The sequence below is a fragment of the Papio anubis genome, chromosome 8 (assembly GCF_008728515.1).
Source record: "Papio anubis isolate 15944 chromosome 8, Panubis1.0, whole genome shotgun sequence".
Lineage (NCBI taxonomy): Eukaryota > Metazoa > Chordata > Mammalia > Primates > Cercopithecidae > Papio > Papio anubis.
The window spans coordinates 124,889,877-124,908,692 of NC_044983.1; the positions used below are offsets into that span (position 1 = coordinate 124,889,877).

At 38.9% G+C, this 18,816-nt stretch overlaps 1 long non-coding RNA gene across 4 annotated transcripts in view; it reads right to left on the reverse strand.

The window, feature by feature from the left end:
- Positions 1-18,816, reverse strand: part of LOC103887133 — a 177,710-nt gene that overhangs the window by 38,688 nt on the left and 120,206 nt on the right. For 3 of the 4 annotated variants that reach the window (XR_002524015.2, XR_002524013.2, XR_001905895.3), the window contains exon 5: positions 2,149-2,267. The exons of the other annotated variant lie outside the window; for it this stretch is intronic. This is a non-coding gene — a long non-coding RNA (uncharacterized LOC103887133). The remainder of the gene's footprint in view (positions 1-2,148; positions 2,268-18,816) is intronic. 4 annotated transcript variants of the gene reach the window in all.

Below are 18,816 nucleotides of genomic sequence, written 5' to 3' on the forward strand. Positions count from 1 at the left end.
AACCCCATTCACTCTCCATTCTATCTCCATTCATTTTCCATTCTATCTCTAAGTACAAACCCAATCCTGCCACTATCCCTGCTTAAAACCTGTAAATGACTGTGTCTGGATTCAGGGTAACATTTGAACTCTTAGCATGCAGCCTATAAGTGATGTGCTCATTCCATGTCTATTTATTTAGCATCTACTATATGTCAGGACCTGTTTCATAAAGAATAATAAATGAGCCTTGACTATGAAAAATTCACAGAGCAGCTGAGAGAAAGATGAAGGACAAACAGGTTCAGTATATTACAGTCAGAGCTATGATAGTTTTATGCCTACAACACTGTGATGAAGAAAAAGACTCACACCTCTTTTAGATTTTGGTAGTCTCATGGAAAACTTACAGTAGAGATATGGTTGAGCTGAGTTTTCAAAACTAAATAGGAGAAAAATAGGAGAATATCTAGAAGAAAAGATAGGAAACAGCATACAGAAAAGGACAGAGGCAACACAAACTGCATATCAGTGGTATTCTTAAGAGTCCAGTGTTGCTGGAGCTTAGAGAGGTGAACATGTCAGGCTGCAAGAGACAAGGGAGACCAGTAGCCAGCCAGAGACTAGATCAGTGTTCTAGGATGCCATGCGAAGGAACTGGCCCTTTATCTTGTGAATAACAGAGAACCAGAGAAAGGTCATGCTCAGTGCTGCGAATATGGTCTGAACAGGGGCCAGAAGAGAGGGAGAGGGATCACTGAGGGGCTCTTGCAATAATCCAGGCTATCCAGGATGAATGAATGAACACACAAATGAATGAATGATCATATAGATGAATGGTTCTGATAAGTTTTGCTGGAGTTTCTACTCACATGAGAAAAGGAAGTGGCTTTCACATGCTTTTCAACTGCTATCCCTTCCCCCAACCCCGGCACTCATGAATGGTTTCTCTCTTTTGCACGCATGTGTGTCTCTTCCTCATATACTGATTCCAGAGCTGCAGCCTAAGCGTCTTGTATTGTGCTGGTTATATTTAAACAATTCACTGTGTGAGGCAAGTGCCCAAACCAATTAAATAGAAATCTTCAAGAGTCCCAGGCAGAGAATAGAAATCAACAGTCAAGATATAGTTTGGACCAAAATGGTCATCAATTAGAGCTATTCTAAGATTGCTCTAACCATAGAAGAGCAAAAATGAGGGTGCTGAGAACAGGCAAAGGTCTGAAAAGTGGGCACAAATGGTTAACATTTTAAGAGGATAACACTGCTCTCAGATATGCCACAGAAATGCAGAGGCCAAGGCTAGTTGTCTTTGATTCATTGATTTACTAGTATTAACATACAAAATTATATGTGTGCCATAGAGTGAATAGTAGATGCAAAGATGAGTAAGGCACAATGTATACCTTCAGGAAGCTCCCAGTTTAGTGGAGCTGAATAGGAAGCCAGTTAAACATACTATGTTGTAATAGCTGCTGAGACATATGAAAAATAAGGGAGCACTTCATTCTACCTTAGAGTAAAGACAGTCTTGACATGAAAGTCAAGCAGGATCTAGAAGGGTGAGTTAGGCTTTGTAAAATCAGGGAAACAGCTCATACAAAGACATAAAGGTGTGAAAATGAGGTAGGACTTGGAGAACTAGAAGAAGAACTTGGCCAAGTCTGAACACTTAAAGCTGAGATCCTTAGTTGATGATCTCTTTGTCATTCCCTCTTGTACTCATGACAATGGTTTCAAAAGGCAGCTCCCTACTCTTGGCAGCAGAAAGGCTGAGGATCAAACACTGTCTTCAGATAGAAAAGAGATACTGCTAATCAGCACATCAGGAGACCTATGACCCAACCATTGTTAAAAATGAAAGCAATTAGATACGGTCCTTTACAGGGAACTTCCTAAAATACATGTCTGAGATTATGAGCCTGGTCAGTTGCATGAGAAACAACAGTGAAAGCTAAATTTCTTTCCCAAGTCTGGCACTTACTTAGTTGAATGACCTTAGAAACGTAAGAAACTCCCTGAATCTCTGTTTCTTAATCCATGAAGAGTGATGAGTATGTGTGTGATAATTCCCATTCCATAGAATTACTGCAAGAATTAAATATGACATATATAAGATGATCATCACAGAGCCTGACACACGTAATGAACAAATGTGAGCCCCCTTACCTTCCTCCTGTCCCCTTCAGTCCTGGATTGAGTTCAGTGCACACATCTTGCACAGAATAGATGCTCATATATTCTTGGTTTCAGTGCCTATCAACCTCCACGTAATTCCACTGGATCTACTGAAAGATGGTAGAAGACAGACAGTCATAGTGTTTACTATGGGCCAAATCCTTTGCCCATATTTGCTCAATTTTCTTAATTTTCACAATTCAGTGAAGTAGCTCAGTGAAGTAGCTCAGTGAAGTGCCCCACTTTGCAGTCGACAAGCTCTAAAGCTCAGAGTTGAAGTGACATCCGAGGTCATTCATCTAGTGACATGGTAGAGTTCCGTGCCCACCATGATATTCAGACTCTCCAAAGGTGGCCACTTCCTGAGATGAGGCTGAGGTGATCTCAGTCACCTATGCAAACCAAATCTGGATATGATTATGACTTGCACCAGAGTGTCATTGTCTTGAACCTTGCTCAATTACATCTGCCAGTATCGCCTGCGCATCAGATCCAACACCCGCATGACTTGCTCTGTTCAAGGTGGTATTTCTGGAACTTTTTTATTACTGATAAACAACAAGAAGAATTCTCATGATACTGAAAGAATCTGTGAGGAAGTGGCCTAAGCAATAATCTATAGGCTTTCTTAATATCCTACATGAGTACAAAAAAAAATCAAAAAACAAACAAACAAACAACAGAACAGAAAATCACCCAAATGAGTGAGATTTGGCACAGTTAAAAATGTGCAAAATGTCCTTTGTTTCTCAGTATCAGTCATTTTGGGGCCACTTTGGGGAGGTTTTGTGCCTTTTTTTAAACTTCCAGATTTCATACTTTCTGTTCAGCTTTTGCAACTTCCCATGAGTACAGTTATAAAGAAAATAGAAAAAAACAGAACCTCAGCCCTCTTGTATCACTTTTAAGAAAGTGCCTCTTGCCAAAGAAAATTTGGACCATAAAAAGCCCTTACAGGTTTGCTTTAGCTCTCCCCTTCAAGAGCATTATTTTTCTTCTTTTTTTTTTTTTTTTTTTTTTTTTTCTGTTAAGTAAGTAGTCTTCGGATGATTGGCGTTGCATATCTTTGGAAAAAATTCATGCCAGACTAGTCAAATCGTAACGGCTGCTATCATCAGTTTGCAATGGTTTCCAAGTTAGTCTCCAACACAGAAACCACACATACACACAACTACATAAGTCTCCTCTAATTTTGACGTTGGAAATATCCATTTCAAAGTTTTTAGGTTAAAAATGAATGCAATCACAAAATAGCATCTGATCATCACAAATCTAAAATAGAATCCAGACCATGCAGTGTACAATGCTCATTGGCTATCGCATTCCCATTTCTTAGCACATAAAGAAATAAACTCTGGATGTCTGCATGGCATACTACTTATCGTGGCCTATCTACTGTAAACCACTGGCAGCTCTGTTCACTCGACCTCAATCTCCCAAGCAAAAGGACTGTAGTGTTCCAAAAAAAAAAGTGCCTTCTCGTTGTTTTGCCACTGACTATCTGAGAAACATTGTGTTAATCCCCCACACTGGGCAACTATCTCTTTAGCTTTCATTTGAAAATTTTTCTAACATGCATTATTATACAACACTTTATCTTCTTGAACAAAGCATGCTAAATATTGTCTTTTCTGAAAAAGGAAAAGTCAACATTTCATTTAATTCAACAATTAGTATATTCAAGTATATTCAATTTAGTACATTTGAGGGCTACTGAATGATGTCAAGCACTAGGGGTGTAGAAGCGAAAGACATTGCCCCTTATTGTGTAGTTTTATGGCACTATCTAATATGGTGCTTCCTAACCAACATGTTAGGACCCATGGCACAGCTGTGCCAAGATGTTGATCCACTTAGTACTCAGGGAGACTGGAGCTGAGCTGGCCAGAGCCCAGGGATAGTGAACTCTGCAGAGAGCAACCTCTTCTATTTATCCTAGTGTACTAAACAAACAGCCACGCTTCCATGAGTGCTGTACTGTGAAAAAGGTTAGGAGGAACTTTACTAAGATTATTGGCATATCCAGGGTTATTGGCCCCAACCTTGAATAACCCAATTTTCATGCTTTTGAAATCTTATGTCTACTTTTTATAGTTTTTATGTTTCTGTTTCCTTCCAGTTAATTGCCACATCTTGCTGTCATGAGTGTTCTTCCCTTCTTGGTGGCTGTTTCTAGTCTCCTCTTAGACAAAAACACAAAGAGGTGAAGCAAAGATCTCATTACATTCAACAAACACTTCCTGAGCACCTACTATATGTTAGGCACTCCAGGCTCTTGCAGAAGAAGGGAAAGTGTAGGTGGAGAAGGTACACAGTTGCATTTTTTAGTGAGATCACAACCTAAAATTATAAATAAAATATAGGTCACTAGGCCCTAGAAGAGTAATAACTAGGCCCCCAAATTCTAGGGCTAATATTTGAGACCATTGCAAAGTGCTTCATGAGTTTTAAAGAAAAGCCCAATTAGAAGGTTCCAAAATCTGAGCTGAGAAGTAAGCTTTATTTGTGCATATATAAGCAGACCACAGAAGCACAGAGCACACAAACTCTGAAAAGACCTGAATTCACCAACTTGGCTCCATCATCCATCAGTTATTCATCAAGTAAGACTTGCAATTTCAAGTTGCTTAATGTCCCTCAGTCTCAGGTTCCACTCTTGGAATGTGTAGAAAATAATACTTTAGAGTTATGATAAAAATTAGAGATAATATGTACAGCATGGTCTTGACTCAGTTAATGTTTCACGGATGGTAACATTTTTAAGAAATAAAAAGGTCTGCATTCTATATTTGGAAATTCACCTGTTGTTGTTAAGAAAAGAAAGTGTTCCAAGTACATATATTTAAATATCTATTACTGAAATGCCTGGAGAGTGTGGAGGATATCATCAAGTATAGTTTCATTAACCAACAGCTCCTATTCAGTCAATCTGTTTCTGAAGTGCTTCTAAAATGGCATTACTTCGCTGACTTGTCTCAGTATAATGAACACATATGCATCTTGTTTTGTTACACATGCACTAAAATCTTTGTTTGGAACGCTAGTACCCTCTGCAATGTTATGTACACAGTATGCCTTCACAGTTTTCTAAGAAAGTAAAGATTAAGATTGAACACAAGTTGGTTTTTATTGTTGTTGTTTTTTGGTTTTGTTTTTGTTTGTTTTTGTTTTTGTTTTACATGGGCACGGGAGCTTGTGCAAAGTCAGCTCTGGCTGGCTTCCTTTCTTTGATCACATCTTGAGATAAGCCTGTTTGTTTATGAATGGTCTCTGGCTCCTAAAAGTGGAATCATAACTATGGTGATGTGGACAAAACCATTGTTCTAATCCACTGTATTCCACTGTGACAGGAGACAACTCTAGTTACTCTCTGAACTCTGATATTTTTGTCCATAAGATAATAATACTTACCTCATAAACTTGTGTGGATTCAAAAAGGAAATACATATAAGAAGCCTAGCATTGTGCCTGCCACACAGTTGATATTCAATTGGTGTTGCCTTCCTACCTGTCCTTTTTGTCTGTGGTAATCTTAGGCTAATAATTTAATCATTCTGAACCTCAATTTCCCATCAGTATAAAAAAGGATGATAACATCTACCTTGAAACATGCAGGGAAGAGTTAACAAGGTAGCATATGGGAAGTATCTAGCATAAGGTCTATTGCATGGTATAGACCTCAAACATTGCTACTTTCCCTTCGCCCTACAAAACTGTGTTTATAAATTCTGATTTATTAGAAATTCTAATCACCGAGGAGTGTGTGTGTGTGTGTGTGTGTGTGTGTGTGTGTGTGTGAATTTCATTTACCAAAAAGTCACTGGATATTTAAAAACCAAAAGAAAAGCCCACTGTAACCTAAATGCCCCCTGGAACCATTTCCCACGTCAGAAGGGTTGCGGCCCATGTAGCTATGCTCATTCTGAGTGGCTGAATATCCAGGGCAAAGCTGAGAATCTGCAGAATGCTAAACAGTCAGTCACCCACTGGGAAAGAAGCCGTACAACCCTGAGTCATGTGGGAGATGTGCAAATTCTGGCCAGCAGAAATAGCAGCATCAGATAATGCCCCAAGGCTTGCTCTACAATGGAGTTTATTATTATTCATGTGAACGAAGTGGGAGAAGTACTGTCATCTCTTCCTGTGGTTTACTGAATTTTCATTGACAAAAAAATAAGAACACTTTTGTTTGCCAACACACTGCCCTTTGCCGGCCAGCTATGGCCTAGCCATGTGAAGTTGCACTTCATGTTTCAATGCAGCAAATCTCCCCAATGAGAGAAAAGGTCACTTCCTCCATCATACTCCCCTGACCACTACCTCTGCCAGATCCTGTCATGTGCTAGAGAGAGAAGACAAGGCAAAAACAGACCAGCCAGCAGAAAAACCACTTCTCAATCCTACCAGCTTCCGAATCCAGAATGCAAAACCAGAGTCCAATGGTGTCACCAGCCTCTGTGGTCAAGCCCTACCTCTGGTTATGATTCATGAACAGGGTCAGCGTGAGAAGTCTTCTTACACGAGGTCATGAAACAGCCATGTTGGAGGTACAGCAGTGGTGTCTCGGTGGCATTATCTCAAAGCCTATCTATCTGTAAACATTCTTTCTTCAAATAACAAGCGCAGTAGTAAAATTACAGCTTTCCTTAATTACAATCACATTCTTAGCTTATCCCCTGATCACCTCAATTGAATTTGGACTCCCTCCTCCAAATGAGAAGATTGAGGTCCACAGGGGTCGGTGATCTTCCTGGTATCACCCAGTTAAGAAATGCTGAAGCCATATCTACAACCAAGAGGAAAAAAGCCTAGTCTGGAAATATGGATTTTAAAACACTGTTGAACTGAAATGCATAGGGAATGTCAAGCACAAAGCAGGGCTTAGAGTAGCCATGCAAAAATTATTTCCTTTCCTCCTGTAGCAAAGTAAAACACCCTGGCTAACATGATTCTACATGTTCTAACTGTGGTGATTCTAGTAAACTAGTACAGCCACTTAGGAAAACAGTGTGGAGGTTCCTTAAAGAACTAAAAGTAGAACTACCATTTGATCCAGCAATCCCACTACTGGCTATCTACACAGAGGAAAAGAAGTCTTTATACAAAAAAGATACTTGCACATGCATGTTTATAGCAGCACAATCCACAATTGCAAAATCGTGGAACCAACACAAATGCCCATTAATCAATGAGTGGCTAAAGAAACTATGATATACATATATATATATATATGAATGATGGAATACAACTCAGCTATAAAAATGAATGAATTAACAGCATTTGCAGCAACCTGGATGAGATTGGAGTCTATTATCCTAAGTGAAGTAACTCAGAAATGGAAAACCAAACATCGTATGTTCTCACTGATATGCGGGAGCTAAGCTATGAGGACACAAAGCCATAAGAATGATACAATGGACTTTGGGGACTTGGGGGGAAGGATGGGAGGGGGCGAGGGATAAAAGACTACAAATAGGGTGGGTGCAGTATATACTGCTCGGGTGATGGGTGCACCAAAATCTCACAAATCACCACTAAAGAATTTACTCATTTAACCAAATACCACCTTTAACCCAAAAACTTATGGAAAAATTAAATAAAATATTTAACAAAAATAATAGCAGTAGTGATTCTACACCAAGGCCCTTTTTTCAGCAAAATTCTTTATCCCCCATACAAGATGATGATAACCATAACAACAATAATACTACTGCTACAATAATAATGCTTATCACTCTTTATAGAACTGCCAGAGAATGACATCTGCCCAGATGTCATCTCTCCACCCACACTGACAACCAGAAACACAGTGAACGAGTATCCCCCAAGCTGGGGCCAGATCCCATGTGACAAGGGTAGGGTGACCACATAATTTGTCACTGAAACCAGGACAGAACAAATCTTTCAGAATAAAAGTGGGTGCTGTGAATTTCTCTGGGATGATGTAGATACATCAAGACTGTCAAGTTCTCACCGTGCTAGAGTCTTATCTTTATGTGACTTCCTTTTACAGACAAGGAAAGGTCATTCAGGGAGATGTTATAATTTGCCTGGAGGACTCAAGCCCAGGACAACTATGACTTGATTCTAGAATCCCGCTCTTTTTATCAATAGAAATGTGGACCCCAGGGACCCCATTGTGGATCTCAGTCCCCTTCCCACTGGCTGTACTTGTCTTTAATAAGATGAGAGTAGCATCCATCTAAGAGGGAGGGCTTTCCCTGACCTCACGTCTCATTCTGAGAGGTACCTAACTCCATTGACTTAAATATTTAATAGCAAGCCTTAAGTAAAGAATTGATCCTTATTTCATACCAAGCCTAGAAAAAAAAAAATGCCCATTTCCTTCTCCGCTATCACACGAGCCTCTGAGTATCTCCACTGAATTTCCTCTTGCTTTATTTGTACAAGCTTTTTTTCTACTGGTTAGTTTCTTCTTGTTGGGAAATGCGGGGAGGAGATTACCACCTACCCCTGGGACTGCCAAGCCGGAAGAGCCTTCCCAGTGGGTGTCTCTCAGAGGAAAGAAGAACAGATGTGTGACCTGAAATGAACTGGGTTTGGGGTGAAAGCCTCAGGTGTCGCTGGCACCTGCTGCCTGCAAACAGTACCTGTGAGCTGCTGTTGCCCAGTGAACAGATGTCACAGGGAGATTCTGTAGGTCACTAAATGTTCATAGACTGATCAGATTAGGAGACATCCTGTAAGGTATCTCACCTGACTTGAGGTGGTCAAGACCCTGAGATGCCCTAGAAATGAAAGACAGTAGTCCATGAGCTGTGTTCCATATTTCCAAAAGCTAAAGATTTTATTTCCTCTTAGTGCATTTGTTTATTTTGCAACTGTTTCCCCAATTATTGTGTGTAACTTTCATGATTACATTTGTTTACAATTATTAATCAAAATAAAATCCTATTTTTATGCATGATAAGACATGATAAGCTAATTAAAATGTCTTGTTCGTTAATAATTTGTGGAGCAAAATGAGAATTCAATGCTCATAGAAGAAGATGCACAAACCCATTCTCTAACACAAATCAGGTTATGATACTCCACTGTATCAAACTACAATGAATTCTCATGCCACTTAGAATAAAATTCTAATGCCTCAGCATTCGCCTAAAAGGCCCAACATAATCTAGCCCCCACCAACCTTTTTGATTGCACTTTCTGCCATGAACCTCCTGACCCACCACGGTTGGTTTCTAGAATATGCCTCAGGGCCTTTGCACAGTTGTTCCCTCTGCCTGGAACACTCTGCCCTCCTGTCTGCACAGGGCCATTTCCTTTATCCACCCAAATCTCAGCTCAAATGCAACCTCCTCAGTGAGGCCTTCACCGACCACCTGATCCAAATTAGCACTTTCCCCACACTCCCACTGTTGATCTCTAGCACAACATCCATCTTGTCCTCTTGGTGATATATATTACTACCTGAAATAACTTTGCTCTTTTATTTGTTCCAAACTGTTAAGGGGTACATTCTCTTAAAAGATACAGTGGCTTGTGCCTGTAATCCCAGCATTTCGGGAGGCCGAGGCAGACTTGGGCAGCTCCTGGGCTCAAGCAGATGGATCGCTTGAGCCCAGGAATTCAAGACCTGCCCGGGCAACAAAGCAAAACCCTGTCTCTACAAAAAATAAAAAATTAGCTGTGCATAGTGGTGCATGTCCATAATTTCAGCAACTTGGGAGGCTGAGGTGGGAGGATTGCTTGAGCCCAGTAAGTTGAGGCTGCAGTGAGCCATGATCGTGCACTCCAGTCTGGGTGACAGAGTGAGATCCTGTCTCAAATAAATAAATAAATAAATATATATATATATATATATATAAAAGAGCTATAGTTATGACCCTCATGCACATATAAGATGAATATATATCAAAGATTTTTTTAAATAACTCACCACAAAAAGGAGAACTATGTGAGCTAATGCATTTGTTAATTAGCTAGATTTAACTATTCCACTATATATATGTATCATATATATGATATATAGTGTGTGCACATGTATTTCAGCACATCATGTTGTACACGATACATACATACAATTTTATCTGTCAATTTAAATTTAATTTCATAAATAAATAACTTCATAAAAGATTTTATTAGCTCGATCATTAATGAGGTAGCCAGTGAGATGTTACAACCAGTGCCATACGTGGATATTCAGATGAACAATGTTAAAATAAATTTACAAACCCATGCAAACTGGCAAAAATGTTCAATATCCACAAGGTGATAATCAATTGCATTCTACCAGGTGCAGTGTGCCTTTCTATGGATAGGAATTAATTGCCTTATTACCAGTTTTCTACAAGTTAACTTTTATCTCAACAGCTATAAAATAGCCAAGTGGAAGGCAAAGACTCACATCCCTATAGTACCAGATAATCTCCAGCTGCTCCAGATTCACTGACAGAATATTCAGTAATCTCTTTTGCTCATTTCAAAATCATCCACGATTGTTTACATATTACTGTCTGAAAGTATCTTGTTCCTTTACCTACTCCTTTCCTAATAGCCCTGTTCTGGAATGTAAGCTTCATGAAAGCAGAGACTGCCTGCCTTATTCACCAGTTTCTCCAAAGCCCAAAACTATGACCAATTTCTACTAGATGCTTGGGAATATTTGCTGAATAAGTTGGTGACCAATAACAGCATGAAAGAAAAAAAAAGTCACACTCACAATAAAAATGCAAAATAAAATAAGACAGCCACATCTTTCTTTTCATATTGCCAAAGGGTCATAAAAGGCCCCATCAAGTTCTGCTGAGTGTACAAAGGACATCTCCAGGGTTGTCAGTTATCAGCTCAGCACGATCACCCCTCACTTCTAAGGCAGGAACTGCATTTCCCAGAATCCCCTGCCTGTGTGACTCAGAGTTAGAGTTTGCCAATGGGAATAACTCACAGGAGATTTGGAAGGCAGAAGCGATGCGAAGCCAGAGATCCTAGTGGCGAGAGACAGTGGCATTTTAGACCTTTCCATGCATTCCAACTTTACAATCATGTTGACCCCTCGTGACAGCTTCTCAGATGTCTCTGCCAGCTCCAACTCTACCAGCTCCAGTGTTCTAGGCTGAAGTGCTTCTGGATAAAGCCTTCTGGACCTTCATTTCCCTACTCTTCCCATACTTATGTAAAGCCCTAATTTCTGTATTAAACTGTTTTCCCTAAAAAACTTGTAGTGGTTCTATTTTCTTCACCAAACTCAAACTAATACAGAAGAGATTTCATACACTGCTGGGATAAAAGCCTTCCCATTTCAATCAGCTTTCAACAACTATTAAGTAGTTACACGTCTTGGAGAGCAATTTGATAATAGTCAGGCAAGAGTTTACAATCTTTGACCCAGTAACCCACTTCTAAGAATTAGTCTGTTCTAAGGAAGTAATGATTTATCCAGACAAAGATCCAAGTTTATGAAAAAGGATGTTAATAAAAGCAAAAGTAATACTTTCTTTCCAGGGAGGTAGTTTAAAAGTTAATGCATATCCATAAGATATAACATTATGTAGTTTATATGAATCATGTTGTTTTTTTAAATTATTTTATGATATGGCAAAATTACCACTATTAAAGTTGAGTGAAAGTACAAGATATCAAATCATATATAAAATAATTTAATTTGCCAAAATAAAATAAAATGCACACTATGCTCCACTGTATATTACCTGTGTGACTTTGTAGATGTCAGTTAACTTTTGAACATCACTTTCTACAGCTGTCAAATAGAGATCATAATACTTGCCATGCCTTTCCTAAAGAGTCAAATGAGATAAGTTCTTTATCTGAAGCACCAGACTAATGTAAAAGGATCTTACAAACTTCATTCTCATTACCAGCAGGGAGTGCCTTATAGTGATTAGAAGCAAGCCCTCTGGAGCCAGCTGTTACAGTTCAAATCCTGGCTTGGCCACTTACTAAGAGTAACACATTAGGGAAGGCACTTAGCCTATCTCTGCCTCAGTTTCTCCATCTGAAAAATACACATAAAGCTATTATTAGTTCATATTATTATTGTTATTATAAGAACTAAATTAGTGCCATGTTTAGGACTTAGTACATGGTAAGAGTTAAATTAATGATATATTTTCCTCCAAATTACTCAACATATTCATTCTATAATTATTTATGGAGCATTCATTGTGTGTTTTAGACTGGGAGGTTGCAGAAACATTTAATAAAGGATCCCTTACTCTCAGAATTCACCATCAAGAGGGAGAAGGGCTAAGTACATGATCATTACAATAGAATAAGGACAACAATCTGCATCATAGAGCTGCTTCTAGGATTCACAGGTGAAAATACATGTAAAGTATCATATCTGAGATCAAGTAGAAAAGAATAGTACCCCTTTGATGAGATAATTGTATTTCCACAAGACTAAGTTGTCCAGCATCACCCAGTTAATTTGCATTTTACATACTTGATCTCCTTAGATCTTTACATCAACACTATATAGTAAACATTATCATCCCAACTTTACCACTCAAGTAAAGTTTACTTTACTAAAGCTCACTAACGTTATAATTTTCCCAGGGGCACACGGCTAGAAAATGGAGGAGTAGGAACTTTAACCAAGGTCAGGCTAACTCCTCCTAGAACATTTTCTATTGGACCATAAGCCATACAAATGTTTAATTTCACCTTTGGTAACATTGCGATTCACTGCACTATCCCTGACCTTCACATCCTGAGATCTTTTCCCCCTACACTTCAGGGACAAACTCTTAAGCATTATTTCTGTATCACCCAGTACCTGGTATAGTGTCTACCTACTAAGGAACCCCAATAAATCAGTGTCAAATGAATGAAGAAAATGCATGTAAGTACAGGTCAATGAAGGAAAGATAGAACCATTGTCTCCTATCAAGGATTTATTTAAACAGAAAGAATAAAAGTTCAGATAACTAGCCATGAAAACAGTAACCACTCAGCTTCCAGCAAACTGCTCCCTGATGAGTCTCCCATCAACTTCGGTCAACAGTGCAATCCCACGGCACATTAAGTGGAGAATTTGATCCAAAAGAAACACTGTCAGTAGGCACATATGCAATTGTTCTGATTAAATACAGCCTGCCAGAATTAAAACACCATAGGCTGTTTGCAGAACTCCTTAGTTTTAACGAGATAAATCCCATTTTAGTAGCAAAGATACAATGTATTCATCAGGCCCCATGAAGTGACAAATGTAAGTGACAAATGTAACTAGTCTATGATATAGTGTGCTAATCTGAACTTAGTTGTGGAAATTACAAGATGATCAATTAACGCTGCCCAACTTAATTCCTTGAAGCATCACTTGGTGGACTGAGGTAGGCAGCTACCGTGTCAGCCTTTAGAGACCAATTTATCTCACCAACATTCCAACTAAAAGGAAACTAACATTTGTTAGCTGCTGATTATGCGTCAGGCTCTAAGCACAAGCATTTGCATCAACCATCTCCCACTCTCCCACTAGTGACCATATTACCCCAGAATTGTACAGATGTGCAAATCGAGGCTCAGAGATGCTAAACAACTTGCTGTAACACACATCTGTTATGTAGCAAAGCTTGGATTTGAACCCGGACTTGTCTGGTTTCAAAGGCATTGGTGTTGGTGCGACAAGAAGAGGTAGGCCTGTCTGCGTTCAAATCCTGGCTCCTACACATATTAGGATGTACCTTTGGCAAATGTCTTAAATTTCCCCATCCTTAGTTTCATCTGCCAAATGGATACCATATTTGTACCAATTTCATAAAATGAGTGTGAAAACTAAGTGAGACTGCAGACAGAACAAAGGGGAGTTGTTAATTGTTCACTCACAGAATGTTGCACATACCTCTGCAGGGTCAAAAGAAATGAGCGAGGACAGTCCAGAGGGTTCCACGTGTTTAGATGAGGTCACGCAGATAGTAAGTGCCAGGCTAGGACTGAACACATCGCAGGATCTGTTAAACATTCAACCAAATGCCCACATACTTCCATGTTATCTTCACTGATCCTCATAACTAACCAGGTAGGTAGGGAGCCTAGGTAGAATGCCCTAAGTTGGGAGGCTGAGCTCAGAGTAGCGAGGCACTCACCCATTGAAACAAAGGCAAGCATAATCTTCCCTCACCTCACAATGTCTGTGGCACTAGAGCTCGTGAATCATCTTCTTAGTTAAGATAATTTGGGTCCAAACCCCAGCCTGCAGCTTATTAACTGTAAGACCGAGGTCCCTCATCTGTAAGACAGGGACAGCAATAGTTCCTACCTCATGGTGGTGTTATTTAAGTGTTAGGACTGGGTCTGTCATTCTTTAACCTTTCTATGGCCAAGTTTTATTATCTCTATATCAGAATAACAACTATCCCCACCTTCTATAATTGTTGTGAATGTTAAATTATTTAATCCATACAAAGTGTTCAGTGTGGTGCCAGGATGTATGTTGAAAGCACTCAGTAAATGTCATTTGTCTTCATTTAGTAGTGGTAGTGATGGTAGTTGAGGTAGTAAACTATCAAGGTACAAATACCTTGGTAAAAATAATCCTCCCTAAATAGCTAATGCATGCAGGGCTTAATATCTAGGTGGTGGGCTGATAGGTACAGTAAACCACCATGGCACCATTTACCTGTATAACAAACCTGCACATCCTGCACATGTATCCCAGAACTTAAAATAAAATTTTTTAAATTCTCCCTAGATTGTTATCAGACCTTCACACCTTAACCTGAATGGATTTTTTATTTGGTTGGTTGGTTGGTTGGATTTCTTTCCTAAGAAATTTACTTGTTTATTCCCAGAAAGTAGAATAAAGTCATAATTCTACTAATTACCCCCAATAATGGAGAGGGTCTATCTTGCTAAGGCTGTAGAAAGGCAAATTTAAGCTGCTCAGAGCTGCTGAGAATGAAATGGAATGATGCATGAAAAGATCATGGTGGTGGTTGGGATGCACCACTGCTTCCTGGCACTACACAGACTAACCAAGTGTTCTAGGAGATTCCGTCAGGTGACATGAAGGTTTTCCCACTCTTAACACTCTTCATGTGAAACACCGTTTGTCTGCATGTTCGTTCGTACCTTGATTTTAAGTGGTGGTTTAAAAGCAGCAATTCTTGGACAGCAGTGCCCCCTAATGATCCCATTTAATTTAAGACATTAGGGGTCCAAATGATGCTCAAATAACTCACCCACAGTTAACTCGGATATACTTTAGTGCGTTTCAGCTCTGTAGCCAGCTATGTTCTAGGTGCTGCTGGGAAAGCAACAGTTCAGAAAATTTACGATAAGGCTTAAATGTGCCTTCCAAAGTTCATGTGTTGGAAACTTAATCCCCAGTGCAGCAGTGTTGACAGGTAGAACCCTTAAGAGATGATTAGCTCATTAGGGCTCTGCCCTTACAAATGGATTAATGGTGTTATCGTGGGAGAGTGTTATCAATAGAATGGGTTCTAATAAAATGATGATTTTCTCTTTTCCTTTCTCTCACATGCACATGCTCTCTTGCCCTTCCACCTTTCTCCCTGGGATGACACAGCACAAAGGCCCTCACCAGATGCCAGGGTTATGTTCATGGATTTCCAAGCCTGAACCATGAGCAAAGGGACTCTCATTGTTTGTAAATTACCCAGTCTATGATATTCTGTCAGAGCAGCAAAAAACATACTAGGACAATCTACCTCCTGGGAGCTGTTTAAAGAGCTAACTCCCGCCTGCATCTTTAGCAGCAGCACATATACCTCTCATTCTGACTCTCTGTGCTCTGCCGCATTGACCTGCTTTTTGTCACTTGCAACAACCTCTCCCCTGACTCCAGAGTCTGCAGATTTTGTTCCTCTTCCTGATTGGCTCTCTTGCCTCTCTCCCCCACCCTTTACTACTTACCTCACTATTGCCACTCATCTTTCAGGTCTTGGCACAAATGTCACACAGAAATGTCTTACCCTACTCCCCACGGAAGGACACAGTCTCCTGTTATATGAGTTTATCTCACCCTTCATTGTTTCTTGCAGGCCCTATCACAACTACAACAAAACTATTATATGGGCCATTGGGTGTATCATGCCTATCTCAGCACTCACCTAACTGCAAGCTCCATGAGGACAAACTCACCTCTGTATCCCTAGCACCTAACACAGCACTGGAATGTGGTTGCCACTCATTAAAAATGGGTTTACTTAATTCAGAAATTACAGAGGGGTGTGACATATTGGGGTGTGGCTGAGTTCACTTTTGTTTTTGTTTTATTTCTTAGAAGAGGAATAGTGGTAGATTAAATTCCTTAAGGCAACCTGGCATTTAAAAAATCAAAATGCCCGTTTACTTTTTTAAAAATAAATACATTTGACGTTTACAACATGATGTTATGGGATACATATAGGTAGGAAAATTGTTACTACAGTGAAGCAAATTAGCATATCTATCAACTCAGATCATTACTTTCTTGCGACAAGAGCGGCTAAAATCTAATTATTTAGCAAATATCATCAGTAATACAACTTTGTTACTATAGTCCTCATGTTATACAATGACATCTCTAGACTTGTTGATCCTACATGACTGCTTTGTATTTATTTTTAAAATATCTTTTTAAAATAAATTTATTCCTTCACTTTGAATCTTTTTAAGGTAGCCAATACTGCATAGAAATAAAATGCTTACAGGTTTAGCAAAGTTACAATTGACTTTCTCTTTGACCCATTAATTCTACCCTACAGAAACATTTGCAAAAGCATGAAATGACAAATGCTTAAGGTCATTAATTATAGCATTATTTGTAAATCAAAACATTAAAAACAACTGAAGTGTTCAGCAGTGGGGAAGAGTTAAACTGTGACACGCTCACACAACGGAGTAACATGCAGCTATTCAAAAGAATGAGGACAATATCTACGTAGTAAAATGGAAAGTTCACCTGAGTGTATTGCAAAGTGAAAACAGGACAGTGTAGAAGAGTTATAATATGCTACCTTTTGTGTGAGGGAAGAAAATATGAACCTTTATATGTTTCATATATCTGCAAAAACAGGAAGATGAAAAACATAGAAAAATACAAACAAGAAACTAATAAAAGTAGTTACCTTATAGGAAATGCATTGGGAATATATGGGGAAAGAGATGGAAATAAAACTTCCTTGCCTATACCTTTCTATACCATCATACTCTTTGAATAATGTGGGTTCATTATTCATTAAAAGTAAAGCTAATTTTTAAAAATATTTCTAAAATTAAAAATAAACCAAGACAAATAAATATAACCATATATCAATTTAGAAATATTATCACACAGAGAAACAATTACTTTTTCCCCAAGATGTTTGAGAACACAGCACTTTGTACGTTCTTAGTGGGATACATTTCATGGACAAAAGAACACATCAAATTTTAAACTAAACCTGACTATTTTATGTTCACATTCATATTGTTATTTTGAAACTATTCTCTTTGTATTATTCAAGAAAGCAAATGAGGAAGTCTATTAATGATGTTCTAAGTAAACAAAAGTCAATCATGAAATCAAAAATTAAGCATAAAGCTAATGTTAAAATTGAAGTGATGACAGTTAAATGAAGTTTTTGTTTTATTAATTACATATTTTCTATCTTAGTTCATTGAAATGGCCTAGCAGCCGTGTCATCCAGTATCAGTAATCACACCTGGCACCAGATTCTGCTTTGTAAAATCAAGAGTTCTTGTAGAACTGGCTGCTTTCAGGACTGAATTAAGGAAGGTACAAAATACGTGTAGAACATATTGTTATGTTCAAAAGCAAAGAAGCTTTCAAAGAGTAATCGGGCATATCAAAAGAACACAAGAACCAGGTGGAAGGAGCTCTTGCTGACCCAAATTGTGATGATTGAAACACTAAAAAGAGTAGTGATTATAGCACATTAAAATATACTGAATATACTAGAGCCATGAGTCCATAATGACTCAAAAAAGAGAAAGCCAGAAACAAAACCTCATTTGTCACCATTTGTAATGATTCTTAAAAACAATTTCTCCCTTTCCAAATTGGTAATTAAAAAGAAGTAGTTAAGTGTTTATTTTGCCTTTTCAGTAGAAACTATATTCCAGGGCAAATAGACCCACTTATGACAGAAAGTTCTGTTTCACATCAAGCAGTAAAGATAAAAGGAATATTAGAATTATGAAGTCAACCCTTTACCACTCCTAATAAGAATCTTGTTTCAAGCATAGAAGGCTGTGCTGTTCACACAAAAGAGTAAATAATTAAGTGCAGTCTGGGGAGGATTCGAGAAAGCTTCCAGGGAGAGGCAGTTTGGGCTGAGGCTCGAAGATGAACAAAATCAGCCACGACATGAATACAGGGGGACTTGTCAGATGGAGGGACATGATGAGGGCCTGAAAAAGCTTGAGGAACTGCACCTATATTGGAGGAGACTATTATCCACTTAAGACACCCAGAGTCAGCACAAAACTGAACATTGCAAAGAGTAAAATGTGTCCTTAAAAAGTCCCTTTGAAGGAGCTTTCTTGTGGCCCAATACACTGTCTCTCAGTAAGCCCATCACAGCCTGTTTCTCCGTAGAGTTGTGATCAGATCACTATTTGAGAAATATGAAGTAGTTAATAATTGGAGATGATGTGGTTTCAAAGACAGCACGTTCTGAGACGCTCCCACTCTGGGGGGCATGTGGGGACTGACACCAATGAAGGGGA